Genomic DNA, 19,617 nt, shown 5'->3' on the forward strand with positions numbered 1-19,617 from the left:
ATTTCCTCCTCTCAACTGCGTGATGTAGGCAGAGCAAGTATTATCACCTTATTTGACAGGGAAATAAGGCTCCGAGAGCCCACAACCACGCGTCTAGTAAGCAGGGAGCAGGGCCAGGAATCCTGGCAGAAAGGGCCCTGGCAGGCATTCAATGAGTGAATGGCTTCAAGTTCACATTTAAACCAGAGGTGCAACATACAGAGGTAGAACTTTTGGGCCAGACAAGGAAGAGAGAGAGCTGCACTTCATTTTCTAGGACAACCTCAATTGCAAATACTCTGTTCCATTGTCCCGTAATCATTTACATTTATCAGACTTGTTTTCTGGCTATTTAGTTTACAAAATGTGGTCACTGAAACTATTAGGCTAAGTGGGGAAATAGCTTAGGGCAAGGGGAACTTAAGTTTTTTTAATTATTGTAAAGATAATGCATGTTCATGTTAAAAACTATGCAATATATAAAAGATTACCTACACACTGGGAAAACGTTTTTAGCTATGATAGTTCCGATCTGCATCTGATCTCTAAAATCTGCATGATATTGCAAAAACTCAACAACAAAAAGGCAAAGATAACCCTATTAAAAAATGGGCAAAGGATATGCACAGGCACTTCACCAAAGAAGACATTCAGATAGCTAACAGATACATGAGGAAATGTTCACGATCATTAGCCACTGGAGAAATGCAAATAAAAACTACAATGAGATTCCGTCTCACTCCAACAAGACTGGAATTAATCCAAAAAACACAAAATAATAAATGTTGGAGAGTTTGTGGAGAGACTGGAACACTTACACACTGCTGGTGGGAATGTCAAATGGTACAATCACTTTTGAAATCAAAAGCCAGAAACAGAACTTCCATAAAATCCAGCAATCCCACTCCTTGGAATACATCCTAGAGAAACAAGACCCTTTGCACAAACAGATATATACACACACATGTTCATTGCAGCACTGCTTACAATAATAAAAAGATGGAACCAACCAAGGTGTCCATCAATGGAGGAACGGATAAATAAATCATGGTATATTCACATAATGGAATACTACGGATCAATTAAGAACAGTGATGAATCCGTGAAACATTTCATAACATGGAGGAATCTGGAAGGCATTATGCTAAGTGAAATTAGTCAGTTGCAAAAGGACAAATATTGTACAAGATCACTATTATAAGAATTCAAGAAATAGTTTAAACAGAGAAGAAAATATTCTTTGATGGTTACCAGAGTGGGGAGGGAAGGAGGGGGAGGGGTATTCACTAATTAGACAGTAAATAAGAACTATTTGAGGTGACGGGAAAGATAACACACAATACAGGAGAGGTCAGCACAACTGGACTAAACCAAAAGCAAAGAAGTTTCCTGAATAAACCAAATGCTTTAAAGGCCAGCAACTGGGATGGGAGTTTGGAGACCGTGGTTTAAGGGGACATCTGGATCAATTGGCATAATAAAATCTATTAAGAAAACATTCTGCATCCCACTTTGGAGAGTGGTCTCAACCCACCTGGATCAAAGGAGAATGAAGAACACCAAAGGCACAAGGTAATTATGAATCCAAGAGATGGAAAGGGCCACATAAACCAGAGACTACATCAGCCTGAGACCAGAAGAACTTTGATGGTGCCCGGCTACAACCGGTGACTGACCTGACAGGGAACACAACAGAGAACCCCTGAGGGGGCAGGAGAGCAGTGGGATGCAGACCCCAAATTCATGTAAAAAGACCAGACTTAATGTTCTGACTGAGACTAGAAGGACCCCGGAGGCCATGGTCTCCAGACCCTCTGCTAGCCCAAGACTGGAACCATTCCCAAAGCCAACTCTTCAGACAGGCATTCAACTGGACTTTAAGACAGAAAACGATACTGGTGAGGAGTGAGCTTCTTGGATCAAGTAGACACATGAGACTATGTGGGCAGCTCCTGTCTGGAGGGGAGATGAGAAGGCAGAGCGGGACAGAAGCTGGCTGAATGGTTATGGGAATATAGGGCAGAGAGAAGGAGTGTGCTGTCTCATTAGGGGGAGTACATAGCAAGGTGTATATATATCTTTATATGAGAGACTGACTTGATTTGTAAACTTTCACTTAAAGCACAATAAAAATTAAAAAAAAAACTATACAGTATAGAAGGGTATCAAGTTACAATTACCTTTAGATCAGCAACTTTCTAATCTAACCCTCTATTAATAAGAGAACTGAGGCTGCGAGTTGATGGATTCTTCTGAGGACATAGGAAATTTCGCAAAGGTCATTGACCACTGTGAAACACACCCAGAAATAGATAAACAAGAAGACAGGGTGGAGACATGGTGATCATAAAATCACAAACCCTACTCTGTAACAAGACATCCCTTGACCAGGAATTTGTTCAGTTTACTTCGTGCAAAAAATCTAACTTTACCGAAAGGTAACCTAGCCTTTTGCCCCTGTTTCCTGAGGCAATAACCCTAAACCTTTGCAGTGGTGTCACTAGGAGAGAGCAGACCACATCAGGTGACACTGTCAGAGGAGGTGACACCGAAATGACTGTCTATAAATCATTTGTGCAGTGTTTCATTGGAATTTTTTTTTAATATCCTTGTAGTTACAACAACAAAAACATTTTTCATAACCCTAGCTTACTTATATCAATATACCTACAAGGCTAAAACCCCATGCTAATTTACCTTTTGAACCTTCTAATGCCCTCCTTTCAGAGCCGTCATTATTGCCCAATTACAATGAAGCTCCGAACCACGTGGTTTTATCAGCACTCGCTACAAGTACGCACTGTTGTTTTTGTTTTTCCCTGTGTTTTAATAGCTACTGACTTTGTCAAATTTTCTGGTGTTTTAGCTACAATATTGTGGTGATTAGTATTTGTGGACCTATATCAATTACTTTTTTTCAGAATGAAGTAGTAATTAAAGGAAAAGAAGGAGTGATATACAGGAATTACAATTTACTAGTAACTTTATTACAAAAGACATTGTTAAGGATTCTGTACAGTCTGGTACAGGAGCTGGTCCATGGGGTAGATTATGCCATGACTCACTATACTGGGTGACACCAACCCTAGTGATGCCACTGAACCTTTGGAGGCTCCTAATAAAACTGAGATGCCTTTACTGTGCAAATGGGTGGGGAATGCCAGGCCACAGAGACCACCTAGTAATTTGATGCCAGCTGATCTCAGAAAGGGAGGCATTAGTCCTTCAATCACATTTAAGGCCAGCCAATTTTCTACTCTATCTCCTCCTTTTCACTTTAAAATCTCGTTGTAATTAGCTTGCATGGAGTCTTTTTTTCTTTTTTTAGAAACATCATAGTCTGCTTGTATGCATACAGATTAACTGCTCAGATGAGCCCTATATACTTTAATTTCTTTGTGCTTCAATTATTTTGGTTATTGTCATTGTTAGTTCCATCATTGAGTCAGTTCTGACTCATGACAACCCCATGTGTGCAGAGTAGGACTGTTCCATTGGGTTTTTAAGGCTGTGACCTTACAGAAGAAGATTGCCAGGCCTGTCTTCCTAGGCATCCCTGGGTGGGTTCAAATGGCCAGCCTTTCAGCTAGTAGTCGAGTGCTTAGCTGTTTGCACCCTGAGGAACACTGATTATTTTTAACACCCCCAAATAACTAACATCAATAGTTTCTTTGAATACACACACAACCATATAAGGTATTCATACTTTCATATAACATACACGATTTTCTTTTTTAATCAAATGAATCATTCCAAGCACAATTATTGTCTTAGTTTCCTAGTACTGCCATAACAGAAATACCACAAGTAGGCGGTTTTAAAGAACAGAAATTTATTTTCTCACAGGTTAGGAGTTTAGAAATCTGAATTAAGGGCACCTGATCTAGGAGAAAGCTCTTTCTCTGGTCACCTCTGGGGAAAGACCCTCGTGTTGTTAAGCTTCTGTAGCCCTGCCATTCCTCAGTTCCTTGGCCATCTCCACGTGGCACCTGCCATCCCCCACCTTTGTGCTTGCTTCTATGTTTATGTTGTTCCTTATAACTCGGAAGTGACCAGGTTTAGGACATACCCTACACTGCTATGACCTGATTAACAATGAAGAAAACCCTATTCCCAAACAGAATTACATCCACAGGTATAGCAGTTAGGATTCCAACACACATTTTGTGGGACACAATTCAGTCCATCACAGTTATGTCATTTGTTCTCTTCAATTAACACTTAGATGCCTTTGCATGTAATTGCATACAGGTCTCCCTGATGGTTTTCTTTTAATACCTACATAACGGTCCGTTATAAAAGATGTATGTGTGTATACATACATACACATAAACATATATGACATTAGTGAGCTGAAATGGACTGGTATTGGCCATTCGAATCACATAATCATATGGTTTACTACGCCAGGAATGACAAATTGAAAAGGAACGGCATCACATTCATCATCAAAAAGAATAGTGATTGGATAATATCCATACATCTACAAGGAAGACCAGTTAAAAATTTACCTAACAATAGCTAAGGCCAAAGATGAAGCAACTGAAAATTTCTACCAACTTCTGAAGTCTGAAATTGATCAAACATACAATCAAGATGCATTGATAGTTACCGGTGATTGGAATGGAAAAGCTGGAAACAAAGAAGAGGGAGCACTGGTTGGAAAATATGATCTTGATGATAGAAACGACGCTGGAGATCACATGATAGAATTTTGCAACACCAATGACTTCTTCATTTCAAATACATTTTTTTCAACAACATTAATCAAACACGTGGACCTTGCAGGATGGAAAACACAGGAACTAAATTGACTGCATCTGTGGGAAGAGACAACTGAAAAACTCGATATCATCAGAATAAGGCCAGGGGCCCGTTGTGGAATAGACCATCAATTGCTCATATGCAAATTCAAGTCCAAGCTGAGAAAAGTTAAAACAAGCTCAGAACAGCCAACGTATGGCCTTGAGAATATCTCATCTGAATTGAGAGACCTCTTCAAGAGCAGACTTGATACTTTGAACACTAATGATCAAAAACCAGACGAGTCGTGGGATGACATCAAAGACATCATACATGAAGAAATTAAAAGGTCATTAAAAAGACAGGAAAAAAATAAAAGACCAAAATGTATGTCAGAAGAGACTCTGAAACTTGTGAACAGAGAATAGCTAAAGTGAATGGAAGAAATGATGAAGTAGAAGAGCTGAACAGAAGATTTCAAAGGGCGGCTTGAGAAGACAAAGCAAAGTATTATAATGAAATGTGCAAAGACCTGGAGTTAGAAAACTAAAAGGGAAGAACACACTCGGCATTTCTCAAGCTGAAAGAGCTGAAGAAAAAATTCAAGTTGCAATATTGAAGGATTCTATAGGGAAAATATTAAATGACTCAGGAAGCACCAAAAGAAGATGGAAGGAATACACAGAGTCACTGTACCAAAAATAATTGGTTGAAGTGCAACCATTTCAGGAGCTAGCATATAGTCAAGAACCAATGGTATTGAAGAAGTCCAAGTTGCGCTGAAGACATTGGTGAAAAACAAGGCTCCAGGAATTGACGGAATGCCAATTGAGATATTTCGACAAAAGGATGCAGCGCTGGAGGTGCTTACTTGTCTATGCCAAGAAATTTGGAAGACAGCTACCTGACCAACCAACTGGAAGAGATCCATATTTATGCCTATTCCAAAGAAGGTGATCCAACCAAATGTGGAAATTATAGAACAATATCATTAATATCATCCACAAGTAAAATTTTGCTGAAGGTAATTCAAAAGTGGTTGCAGCAGTACATCAACAGGAAACTGCCAGAAATTCAAGCCAAATTCAGAAGAGGACATGGAGCCAGGGATATCATTGCAGATGTCAGATGGATCTTGGCTGAAAGCAGGGAATACCAGAAAGATGTTTACTATTGTTTTATTGACTATGAAAAGGCATTTGAGTGTATGGATCATAACAAATTATGGATAACATTGTGAAGAATGGGAATTCCATAACACTTAATTGTGCTCATGAGGAACCTGTACATAGACCGAGAGGCAGTCGTTTGAACAGAACAAGGGGATACCGCGTGGTTTAAAATCTGGAAAGGTGTGCATCAGGGTTGTATCCTTCCACCATGCCTATTCGATCTGTTTGCTGAGCAAATAATCCGAGAAGCTGGACTATATGAAGAAGAACGGGGCATCAGGATTGGAGGAAGACTCATTAAAAACCTGTGATATGCAGATGACACAACATTGCCTGCTGAATGTGAAGAGGACTTGAAGCACTTACTGATGAAGATCAAAGACTATAGCCTTCAGTATGGATTACACCTCAACATAAAGAAAACAAAAATCCTCACAACTGGACCAATAAGTAACATCATGATAAATGGAGAAAAGATTGAAGTTGTCAAGGATTTCATTTTACTTGGATCCACAAACAATGCCCATGGAAGCAGCAGTCAAGAAATTGGGTAAATCTGCTGCAGAAGACCACTTTAAAGTGTCGAAAAGTAAAGATGCCACTTTGAAGACTAAGGTGTGCCCAAGTCAGGGTATTTTCAATCGCCTCATATGTATGCAAAAGCTGAACAATGAATAAGGAAGACAAAAGAAGAATTGATACATTTGAATTGTGGTGTTGGTAAAGAGTATTGAATATACTGCCAGAAGAAAGACCAAATCTGTCTTGGAAGAAGCATAGCCAGAATGCTCCTTAAAAGCAAGGATGGCAAGACTTTGTCTCACCTACTGTGGATATGTTATTAGGAGGGACCAGTCCCAGGAGAAGGACATCATGCTTAGTAAAGTAGAGGGTCATCGAAAAAGAGGAAGACCCTCAACCAGATGGAATGACACAGTGGATGCAACAATGGGCTCAAACATGGCAGTGATTGTGAGGAGAGTGCGGGAAAGGGCAGTGTTTCGTCCTGTTTTACACAGGGTCTCTGTGAGTTGGAGCCGACTCAATGGCACCTTACAACAACATGTATGTATATATACACACATGTGTGCATGTGTATCCTTGTGCAAGTAGACCAGCTAGGTCATAGACTATATGAATTGTTTCACTTTGACATGACATTGCCGAACTGTAGCAGTTTTGACGTCCACCCAGTGCATAAGAGAAAATACCAGTTTTAAGGCTGGAATTTTTTTTTTAATTTTTGGTGAAACTATACATAAAACATACACACTATTATGGGTTTAACTGTGTCCCCCAAAAATATGTGTTGTAAATCCTAACCTCTGTGCCTTTAGGGGCCCTGGTGGTACAGCGGTTAAGAGTTCGGGTGCTGACCAAAAGGTAGGCAGTTTGAAGTCATCATCCGCTCCTTGGAAACCATATGGAGCAGTTCTACTCTGTCCTATAGAGTGGGAATTAACTCAAAGACAGTGGGTATTATATAATCCCATTTAGGAATGGCTTGTCTTTGCTATCTTAATGAGGCAGGATTATTGTAGGGCACATCTTGAGTCAATCTCCTCTGAGACATAAAAAAGACTAAAAGCAAGATAGTGATCAGAAACGGGGCAAGATAGATGCCAAGACACATGGAGATCTTCAAGGAACGAGGAAGCAGAAGCTGAAGAGACGAGGACTTTCCTCCAGAGCCAACAGAGAGAGAGAGAGAGAGCCTTCCCCTAGAGCACCTAACAACAACAAAGTCAGTGCACTGAATTCAGACGTCCAGACTCCTGAACTGTGAGAAAATAAATTTATGTTTGTTAAAGCCATCCACTTGTGGTATTTTTGTTATAGCTGCACTAGACATCTAAGATACACCCATTCAACATTTTCAACAAATACAGTTCAGTGACATTGCTTACATTCTTCACATTGTGTCACCCTTCTTGCTCTCCCTACCCATGTTGTTTCACCACCAGTAACATAGACCCTCTGTCCCCTAAACTTCTTGGGGTTTTAGAGTTACTACTGTCAATTTGATCTCAATGGGAACATTCTTTGATAGTTGAACTAAATTGATTTTCAGTTTAAAGATGACATCACAGGATTGTTTCAGTTCAAGGCTTATAGAATATCTCAGGGCAGTAGATTCTAGGGTTCCTCCAGTCACAATGGGTCCAGTAAGTCTGGTGTCTATAACAATTTGAAATTCTGTCCCACATTTTTCTTCCCTTTGGTTAGAATTCATCTACTGGGTCCTTGACCAAAAAGGAGGAGTGTCTTTAGGCCTCATTCAGATGACACTTGTGGGCCTAATGGGCCAGCTACATCTCTTTCATCAGTATCAACCTTCTTCTTTATCATCTCTTTAATATCATCTTTGAAAGCATCAACCAGAATTAAATCTCTTGCCTCTCATTCTCAGCAACAAGCTTTTTTTTTTTTCTTTGCCTTCCACTTCCGACCCTGAATTTGTCATTCCTGATCAACACTGTCTCTCCCTTTACACTGCCCCTCTCAATTTAGAACAAGTTCTCTCTTCTGACTCCATCCCTCTTTCTTCTTGGCCAGAACAGCCTCCCACAGCCCAGCTGACAAGCTTCTCCTTCCCCTCAGGGTACATGTTTACCTTTCCAGTGAAGTCACCCTCAAAGTCACCTCCTTGCTTGCTGATGTTCCTACCTCCAAAGAGCTGGCTACTGACACCATAGCTGTCATGGGGTCAGCGTGGGTAACCAAATCCTGAAGAGACAGACTTTGCCCGTCAAGAACTTTCAATCTGTTAAGTACTCACAGTCTCAGCAAAGGTTTGCTGGGAGCTTGCTGCCAAGAGGACTGATGATTAAAGCACTCCTTGCCTCACCTCCCTTTGGTTACCCACTTTCACTTCCCGTTCAGCTGCTTATGCCTGAATGCTGATAGCAGGGGCCACCTCATATGGTTTCACCAGTGTTTACAACCTTTTGCACAATTTCTAGTCACTACTTCTGGTGGTATAGTGATGGGTTTGGTTTTTTTGTTTTTACTTCTGATGGGGCCCTGTGCTGGAGAAAGGAGAGAGGAGTAAATAATAAAAAGGGAAATAATCATTTCTCTGGGTGTTCTGGGTCCTAAGCTAAGAGGTCCTCGCCATTCCCAGAGTGTACCCCATCTGTCCAGCTGCCTAACTTCCCTCTGCTGCTGTCTCACCTCAGAAATGAAGACCTGGGACCGTGAGGGGACCCAGGGCCAGAGACTGGCCAAGCACAGCTGGCACCCTCACCACCTCATCTGTGTCCATTCTTCTCCATTTTCACATGTGTCATTAGCAGCTTCAGTACTTCTCTCATCATTCTCTCCTTTCCTTTTGCCTTCAAACATTCACGAGTTTCCTCTTGTTCCCTCTGTCCCTTTAATCCACTATAGACTGCTTGAAATGGTGGTCTACACCCACTGCCTTTGCTCCTTTTCTGCCCGCTTTCCTTGACTCTGAAATATGTTGTTCCCTGTCGCTATGAGTCTGGATCAACTCGATGGCAACGGGTTTGGTTTTTTGGTTTAACCATACTTGCTAAAATTCCAGTGGCCTCTAGCTTCAAATGCCCCAGCCTTTTCTTAGCTGTCTTTCTTCCTGAATCCTCTCTAGCTTTTCACTAATCTCTTTCTTAAGGTTGTCTTCTCTGACATCCATGTCCTCTCCACCTCACCGATTCCACATCAGTCTCCTCCCCTGCTTCTTCCTCCTTTCTCAGTTTCCCAGTGTGTTTCTCTCCACACCTGTCTTAGGAATCTCATCTAATCCATTACCACCCTAAATCACCACCTGCACGCAGATTTCAACCAAACCTCCATCTCCTGGTGCACAGTTCTAATGGCAGCTGCTTATTTCTTCTATGAAATGTAACACATTTAAACCAAAATTTCTCAACTTCTCACCCCCTCAAGCAACCACCTCCTCATGACTCCACGCTTTGGTTACTAAAGCTGTATCTCTGTTTGTTGTTGTTGTTGTTAGTTGCCATTGAGTTGATTCCAACTCATGGTGACCCCATGTGAGCATGGGGTTTTCAAGGCTGAGATCTTTCAGAAGCAGATCACCAGTTCTGTCATCAGAAATGCCTCTGGGTGGGTTCAAACTACCAACTTTTCTGCTAGTAGTCGAGCACTTAACCATTTGCACCACTCAGGGACCCATATCTCTCTTAGGTTCTCTGAAGCTTCAAGTCTAGTGTTCATTGAATCCTTCAGCTTCAATACTGCATCAATCTTTACATCCTCAGAAATTTCTTCCAAATAGATCCCTCTTCTCAATTCCCACCCCTGCTACCTTTCCTGGTTTATTTGAATCCATGTGGCCCGATCCCCGTGTATGCTCTCACCGTGTGCCTTCATCCTGCACAGTACTCCCACTGCAAACCCTTCAGGAGTCACCTGCCGTGTGAAATGAAGCCTGAGCACCAAAAATGAAGACCCCCTAGTGTCCTTCCCCATGTGAAATATCCCTCTCTTCTGCCCATCCAGACTTTCCTCTTTCCATGAGGCCCAGTATGCACCTCATCTCTACACACCTTTTAATCACGACTCTGGCTGGAGAAGATCTCTTTGCTAAACTGAATTCCAAGATACAGGCATCTGCACCACTCATTGGGTCTGGTATGGTCAGCCTCTTTGCCTGGGTACTTGGTCTTGTTTTCCCAACAGTATCAGAAGCCCCTGGGGTAACTTTGTATTTCTTCATGCCCTGCACAATGGAATTGGTAAATTCATAAGTTCAAAGTCAAGACGGTAGTTGTTAGCAAACATGGAATTAGCCCCCAATTAAGTGATAATCCCATGCATGGCAGGATTGGACTGTTGTGATCCCTGTGGTTTTCATTAGCTAATTTTCAGAAGTAGATCTACAAGCCTTTCTTGCTAGTCTGTCTTAGTCTGGAAGCTCTGCTGAAACCTGTTCAGTATCATAGCAACACACAAGCCTCCACTGACAGACAGGTGGTGTTCGCTCATAAAGTACCTTGGCCGGGAATCAAAGGCAGGTATACGAGCCAGACAGGGAGGGAGGTGTGTGATATAAAAGGGGGTGGCAAGTCATGTGTTGGTTAAACCAAACTCATCTGCAGGTTGAATTGAGAATCTCATCCAGGTGTCATGCCCTGACGGCTGTTCCATAGAGACTTACGCTGATTCTCCAGAGGTAGCCAGTTGGTCCCTCAGCAACTGGCAGAGTGTATGGGGGCAGGGTGACCTGATTTCCTTGGCCTGGAGTCGAGGTGTCACCTCCTGTTCTCACTCAGCCGGCTGTGCTGCACCTGACGTCAGGTGCTGCCCTGTGGCTCTGGCTTCCTGTGAGGTCTAACCAGCAGTAGCTTTTCTCACTCTCATACTAAAGAAAGAGTGGGTCTGCTCGCACACTGCTCACAACCTGCTCACAGCAGCCAGACAAGTTTACCCTGGGAGGGCTGGCTGGCAGATGATTCAGCATCTGAAGCAATTGCTAAGCTTCATTTGATTTAGATGTTAGAACACAGGGTTCACATGGGAGGTGGACGTGGTGTGGAGACCGAAGGACCATGGAAGGGAAAGGCAAAGAGAGAGAAAGACACGAGAGTAAACACAAAGGGCATGTGGAAACCAGGCGGTCACTCATACCTGCCCTCCCCTCACTGCCCCCAAACTCCTAAGTCCAGCCACTCATCCTCTGACACCTCTCAGCTATTTCCCATCCTCCAGCCTCACCCCACAACAAACCAGCCTACACAGATGGCAGAATAATCTGTTAAATCAGTAATTTCAAAAAACCTTTCTCCACCCCCATTGCCTACAGGACAAAATCCAGGCTGTTGTATCTGGCTGGGGCTTTCCATGACGGGTCCCTGCTGCCAGCCAGCTTTATTTTCCACTGCTTCCAAACAGGAAAAGCCTACTCTGCCCTGTCTGACTGTCACCACCACGCCCTTCTGGAGGGAAGCAGGTGGCCTCACAGGGTTACCTTAGAAAGTAATTCCCTTCCTCACAAATGTCAGGTGTTTCCATGTGTGTCTCCCCACTTCTCTCCTTGCCCCAAGTCTGGGAGAACACCTTAGTTACCCTACATCTGCAGATGAGAACCTGGGGCTTGGAAGGGCTCGGTTGCTTCCCAAGGACACAGAGCTAGTAAGTGGCGTTGTAGTCTCCACTCAGGCCTTTTTTACGCCACCATTCATGGTCTTTCCATTTTACCTTATTTCAATACAAACTATAAGCTCCTGGGGAGCAGAGTCCAGGTTCTGTTTTTTGTGTGTGGTAAGCAATGTGTACAAAGGGTTACAACTGCAGCAGGTGACAGAAGAGAAAGCAGGGTTATGTAAATAGTTCAGAGGAACATTTGTTCACTTTTTTTTTTCTGTTGTGTTTGTTTAATCTGCAGAGTTGCTCAAATTCATTTTAAGAATTCATTTTCCTCCCACTTGGCAGATAGCACCATGCCATCCCCGTAAAAGGCATTTGCTAAGGCTGGGAGAACAGACACACATCGAGTGCAGGACAGAAGCAGGCAGAGCCTGGCTATGCTGTCCTTGTAGTGCCTTTTGAGGTGGCAGGGCCTCTACGGAACAGAGTGCACGATGTCTGTTATTGTTTCTTCCTTCACGATAAATGTGTGGTTGCCGCTCTCGCAGAGCAAAGAGAATCATGACTTATTTGTGTTTCATGATCCGTGTGATTCCTGACAGCTACAAAGAAGTTTTTTATCTGGAATATTGGTGTACTGTGATGGGAGGTGGGTGTGCAGTTCTGTCCATTCTGCCCCACACTGTATCAAGTCACCACGTGCTCGGGGTGAGGCACAGCGAAAGAGAAGAGGAAGCTCCAAAGACTCTAGGCTGGATCACCTGCAGCGGAGTGCAATTATTCCCTTTGAGCGGCTAACTGGTCCTCCACCCACTCCAATCCTAAGAGTCAGCTTTTAAGTGCCAATGTTCACCTCTGAGGCCCAGGTTTATTTCCTTAAATTGTTAGGTTTATATACTGTGCAATCAAGTTTCACTCCAGAGAATCATGCCGGCTACACCAACTGTGCAAGCCAGCAGGGAGACTAAAGTCACCCACTTCTGATGCTAAAATGGGTGGTGGATAACGAGCACAACTCCACAGGCCAACTGCATCCTGCAAAAATCTCAGCTTCCCTTCCAAGTTCAGTTCAGACCCCAGCTGCCCACGAAGCCCTCCTCTTTCTAATTCCCACCCACCTAGGACTGGTCAGCGGGTACCAGCTGCAAGCTTAGGAGTCTACATGACTCCCTCCACTTCAGATCAGCCAGTCCCAAACTCAAGGTTTTCTACTACCCACTCAGAGTACCAGCCACAAGCTCAGGAGTCCATATGACTCCCCTTTTAGACAGGCCGGCTCCCCCTTACTCCGTTGGGTTCAATAATTCACTGGAATGAGTGACTCACAGAGCTAATGGGAAACATCATACCTGTGAAAACAGCTTTAACACAGCAAAAAAGGATACGAACGAAGACATGTATAGGCGAAGGTCCAGGTGGGGTCCCAGTGTGGAGTCTCTGTGTCCCAAAGCGACACACTACCCTCCTGAGAGCAGAAACTCACTTTTACCTACCTGGAAGCTCCATTGGAGCCCCAGGGCTCAGGGCCTTCATCAGCCTCACCACATGGCCATCATAAACTACATCAGGCCTCATGAGTCTTAGCATCAGGCACGTAGGTGAGCCTCTGAACTCTGGACTCTTACTGGCCTTACCATGTGGCCATGCTAGATTACATCATGGCTCATGAGGCTTAGTCATCATTGGGCCCCTAGGTGGTTCCATTTGGTCATTAGCCTCAAGTCATTAGCCTCAAGTATAGTCATTAGCCTCAAGTATAGTCAGGCTCTCAGGAACAAAAGGCCAAACTGTACCTCACATATAGAGTGAAGAGATAACTTAGTTTTATAAATTCACTGTCAAACTCGAGTCATGGCTCCCTGCCTCTGAGCAGCTCCTGCCACCCTGCTCCAACCAGCACACCCTCACCAACCACCCCTGGTACAGCTGTAAACTCACAGCATCCCCTTGCCAGGGGCGGATTATCCAATAGGCAAGGTAAGCCAAAGCATCTGTAGTGAACAATTTCACGTGAGTTTCACATCGTGGTGAAGCCCATGTGAAACTGTTCACTACAGATTAGTAAGTAAGCACAAATAAGCCTGTGCTTACCTTGCTTACTGGGTCATCTGCCCCTGTCAAGGATTGTAACTGAAAAGAGGCTTTGATTCTGTAGGAAGGTGCTGTGGGGTTGGGAAAGAGACAGGTGCCAGCCATTATCTAGAAGCAGAATCTTTGATGTGGTGAAAAATGTGAAATTGTTCACTACAGATGATCTGGTAAGTAAAGTAAGCATTGTGCTTACCTTGCCTATTGGATAATCCACCCCTGCCCTTGTTCAGACAACAAGTGGGGAAAGATGGGCCCTGCAGACTCCAAGAGTGCAGCAAGCCAACCCTTCCTTTTCACACCATGAATGTTGTCACCGGCTAGCTTTCCCAGGCTAGGTTCCCTTTAGGGGCTAAGCTGAGCAGCAAAGACCCATATGAAAGAGAATTGCATTACATTACAGTGTGATAGGTGCAAACACAGAGGTACACACAAAATACATCTGCAGCAGCAAGCAGAGTGTGGGGTGGGGTAGTGATGGGTGCGAAAAGAGTGAAAGGAAGGTATGAGACTGAGCAGGAAGTTTGCGAAGCCAAGTGGCCCCAGTTCATTCCCGGAGCGTAAAGTCCATCGCCGTTGTCAGCAAGCCCCTGCCTCAGCCTCTATTTCATAATAAGGCCAAGACTATGTCTACACAACAGAGCTGCTGTGTACTGCTTAATCGTAATCTGATCGTGACTTCGAAGGGAAGCCCTTCTCACATTAACAACAGCAGTTTTTCCTTCTGCCTCAACACTGTGGCCTTCCACCTGCAAATCCCAACGAGCACTTTAAGGAAAACAAAATAAAAATATCAGAGTGCATCAAACATAAACCAAAATCAAACCTGTGAGCTCCTAACCACTATGCCATCAGGGCTCCGCATCAAACATTAAAACCAACCAACCAAACAAACAAACAAAAAAACCCGTTGCCATCCAGTCAATTCCAGCTCAGAGCAACCCTACAGGACAGAGTAGAGCTGCCCTACAGGGTTTCCAAGGAGCAGCTGGTGGATTCAAACTGCCGACCTTTTTGTTAGCAGATGAGCTCTTAAACACCGCACCAGTAAGTATTATTTCATGAGACTTCTGTTTCAGTTATGTGTATGCATCTGTGTAAACTGGGTCATAATGTGAAATGTATTTCTTACTGTGGGTTGTGGTTTAAATAGTCTTTAAACTGGCTCTCTGCTTCTGAAAGGTCACAGACTTGAAAACCCTATGGAGCGGTTCTACTCTGACACTTGGGGTCGTCATGAGTTGGAATCAACTCTACAGCAACTAACAACAACAACAAGCATCAGAAAGTATATCTTGTTCTAGGGTAAAGAAAAGAGTAAGACTTGGCTCCTGCACATAAGAACCCCCAAATCTGGGGTGATGGAGGAGGTATGGTATGGTAACGAGAGGAATACACCGTGAAGACAGGATATGGAAACCACTGAGACGGAGTGGTGTGCAGAGTGCCTGAGGGCTTGGACAAGGGAGCCACCCCCTGGCCTGGGGCCCCAGTGCCCACGGAGGAGGTGGTACGTGGCTGGTGCTGAAGTGTGGCTGGGTGAGGAAGGGGGAGTGGAGTCTGGATAGGGGGCAGGAACCCAGAGCTGCAGGGCCCGGGGTGGGGGAAAGGGCAAGGGGCTGCTCTGCATGGCTGAGAATGGGTGCTGAGAAGGGCACAGGGGAGCAGGGACAGACAGGCAAAAAACGATCAATAGGGGCCAGGTATTGACTTCACTCTCTTGGCAATACGGGACTATTTTGTTGTTGCTTAAAAGGGGGATAACAATGTTGTGCTGTGGGGGACAGTGACTTGAGGGCCAGATGCTACATTTGTTCCTTGTTAAGGATTTCCAGATTTATCTGAACATTGGTCCCAATTAAACTCATGATCCAGTAACCAACAGTCTGACAATGAGTTATCCATGTTTTGATTTTCTCCATGTTTCTGCATTGCTGCTCAGTTACCAAACTTTAGCATCTGCCTATCAGGCTCCAGGGGCTCCCTCTCCCACTGGGCACAAAAGCCTCCTTGCTCTCTTTCCTCATTTCCTTCCTGACCCCCCTCCCTGCCTCTCTGTTACTCCTGCTGAGCACCAAACCCTACAGCAGGGGAGGGGACTAGAAGGGAGAGAAGTGATTTCTCCTCATGTCTCTTCTTACTTGCCTTTGGGGGCTCTGCAGGTAAGCTTGCTTTAGGAAGATAAAGCCAGGCTGATGGTCTGACGTTTAGCTCAGCAAACAAGGAGCAGCTGCTCTAGACTGGAGTGATTGCTGCTTATAAACTTCAGTTTCAAACGTAGAGATGGAAGAGAAAAGCAAAAGCAATGGAAGGAGCCAGCATTTTACCTACCCTTTATGCAAAAAACTGTTAATGTGTAGATCCACAATTCAGTGTCTGCATTTTCCTGATAATCTCCTTGACTCCAGTCATAAAGAATTGGAAAAAGGCAAGGTAGATACCAAATATCAATAGGGAGCTATCAAAGGGCAAAAGTCTAGGGACTGGAATTCACCAACCTCAGCCCCTCGCCCCAGCCTTATTGTGGACACTTTCCTCCCATGATATTCACCTTGACTTTGGAACACTAAGAGATCCCCAGGAGAGTTATAAATGTGTCGTTCTGCATTGTCCATTCTTATTTAAAGGCTGGTCTTCTCCTTGGCTCCCAACACACCATGTCCCTTCTATGCCTTTGTTCACAGTGCGTTCTGCTATATGGAATTTCCTCATCCCTTTTCTATACCTACCTGAATCCTACCTACAAGGCTTAGCTCAAATCCCATATCCTCTAGGAAGCCAACCCACAAAGAGTGCTCAGAATTCCTAAAGACCTTATAGACAGTACCCACTCATTCATACCCTTATCTCTAGTCTTGTGGTGTGAAATGTTTATCACTGAGACCATAGATTCCTGGAACCCAGGGACCCTAACTCATACTTCTGTGCCTGACATAGAGCTGAGTATGTAGTAGGATCTCAGAGCATGCTCATCAATTAACTTTCCTCTATTAACATGCATAATCCAGGGTCGACTATAAAACTGAAATTTAAGGAAAGTCTAGGATAAGAGACACTATGACTTCAGGATTGGCTCTGCCATCCAGATCTCCTCCATAGTCCTTAGCAACAAAAGGAAACAGCTACAATTTCAGTCTGTCCCACCCTGCAACCATTTTCTTTTCTCTTCTCATTGTTGGTACTTGTTGAGTAGTATGGTGGTCGCAAACCTGGATTCTGCATACAGGCCTGGGGGATGTGGATGCTGGGCATTCAACATCCATTCCTACCTCCTTCTAGGGAGTCTTTCTGCATTGCCCGTAGAGGCCAGGGCAGTTAAAAAAAAGGGGCAGTTCGATGGTCTTAAAAGAAAGGTAAAATGAAGTGGAGGCCATCATCCCACTGCCTGGTGCTGTTTTCTGTTGGCACAAAAGGTCACAGAAGCTGTGGAACCAGAGCCAAGACTCCAGCCTCAGGCTTATGAGAAGCAGTTGCAGTGAAGATGACAACTTACTGATGCCTGGATGCAGCTAAGGCAATGTACTCTTGAACTTACTAGTTTTAATGGCAGCTTCCTGATTCTCCACCTTCCTCATTGTGGCAGGTCAGTTCTTTGGGGTTCTGGGAGTCATCCCAAGAGGTCCAGCCCCAAACCCAGTATCCTAGCCCTTCCAACATTTTAAATTCCCTGCATTAGTTCCTTTTCTGCTTTAAATTCTCAGAACGATATCTGTTTCCTGAGTTAAATCTTACCTGATACAAAACCGAAGTTCAAATTCCTCATATCTTGAGACTTCCTGTAACCTCTCTAAGTCGTGGCTTCCTCTCTTGTACAACAAGGATAGTAATGTTGTTGCTGTTGTTAGGTGCCATCGAGTGGGCTCTGACTCATAGCAACCCTATGCACAACAGAACAAAACACTGCCTGTTCCTGGGCCATCCTTACAATCATTGTTATGTTTGAGCCCATTGTTGCAGCCACTGTGTCAATCCACCTCATTGAGGGTCTTCCTCTTTTCCACTGACCCTGTACTTTGCTAAGCATGATATCCTTCTCCAGAGACTGATCCCTCCTGACAACATGTCCAAAGTATGTAAGACACAGTCACTCCATCCTTGCTTCTAAGTAACATTCTGGTTGTACTTCTTCCAAGAGAGATTGGTTCATTCTTCTGGTAGTCCATGGTATATTCAATATTCTTCGCCAACACCACAATTCAAAGGCATCAATTCTTCTTTGGTCTTCCATATTCATTCAAGGATAGTAATAGTACCTACCATTTAGGGATGTTACAAGGGTTAAATGAAACTGTAGGAAAAATTTTAACACATAGGAAGGGCTCAATTATTTTTGTTACAAAGTGGTAAGATAGAGGGGCCCTGGTGGCTGAGTGGTTAATAGCTCAGGCTGCTAACCAAAACGTCATCAGTTCAAATCCACCATCTGCTCCCTGGGAACCCTATAGGGCAATTCTACCCTGTCCTATAGGATCGCTATGAGTTTGAATCGATTCAATGGCAATGGGTTTGGGTTGTTTGGGTTTTTTGTAAGATAGATGTCAAAAGGCATTTTTTAAAATTTCCGTTTCCATTCAGTTTTAGGGTTCTTCCCATTCTTGTGGATTTTATTTTATTTTTTTTATTTTTGAGATGTGGAATATTAAAATGATTCCAAAAGTCAGCTCAGAACAAGAAGATATGTTCAGAGAAGTGTCATTCCCCTTCCATTCCATTGATCCTTTCCTTCCTGTCCCGACCAGATAACTGATCTTAATCAGTCTCGGTTTCTTTCTGTGTTTCTTGTTACTTGAATGAATAGGTAAATATTCTCATTTTCTCTTCTTGCAGGGTATTCTCGAGATGACGTTCTTCAGCCCAGCTTTTCAGGCTCCAGTCATCTTTTGCACATGCTGGTTGACGGTGTTGGGCAAGTAGGAGCTCCGGTACAATGGCATTAGTCTGTGTGCCAGTCTTCACATGGGTTAGTCATAGTGAGAATAAGTTACATTCTTCATGTGACCAGCCCTATCATAAATGCATGCTCCAGGTCTCAGAGGCTCCCTATGACTGGTAATGGAGCCACAACTCAGTTCCTGCAGCTCAGGAGGCTGGAGCTAAAATTTGTGCCTCGCCAAGCTCATCACTGCCTGCTGATCCCCCTGGAGGTGCCTGAGTAGATTATAATATTGGATTTTTAAAAAAACTACCCTCAGTACCTGCAAAGCCATGACAAGCACATGCCACATCCCAGCAACCTTCACACATCATGAGAAAACAGCACGCTATGCTTCTAATATTTATTTCTTTGTGAGATCAGAGAAATGAAGGTTAAAAGCCTCCTGGGTACTTCTGCATAGGACCTCATTTTAGAGAGAAAAAAACCTGAGTAAATAAAAGTCCCAGCCATAGGGAGGTGGCCAGGGGAAGTGGAGCATCGCTGGAGGTGATCATTGGAAAAAGCAGTGGGAGGGAGGACTCGGTCTTGGAGTCAAGCTGTCCACAAGTCTGCTCAGAGGCAGTGACTCACTCCGAGGAAAAGGAGTGCCCTGTATTCTGGGGTAGGCAGCTTTCTCCAAACAGGGTA

General features: G+C 43.8%; 1 protein-coding gene across 1 annotated transcript in view; it reads right to left on the reverse strand.

Moving 5' to 3' along the window:
• Window positions 1-19,617, reverse strand: part of CHCHD5 (coiled-coil-helix-coiled-coil-helix domain containing 5) — a 62,944-nt gene that overhangs the window by 2,709 nt on the left and 40,618 nt on the right. The window lies entirely within an intron of this gene.

This window comes from Loxodonta africana, chromosome 15, assembly GCF_030014295.1.
Source record: "Loxodonta africana isolate mLoxAfr1 chromosome 15, mLoxAfr1.hap2, whole genome shotgun sequence".
NCBI lineage: Eukaryota > Metazoa > Chordata > Mammalia > Proboscidea > Elephantidae > Loxodonta > Loxodonta africana.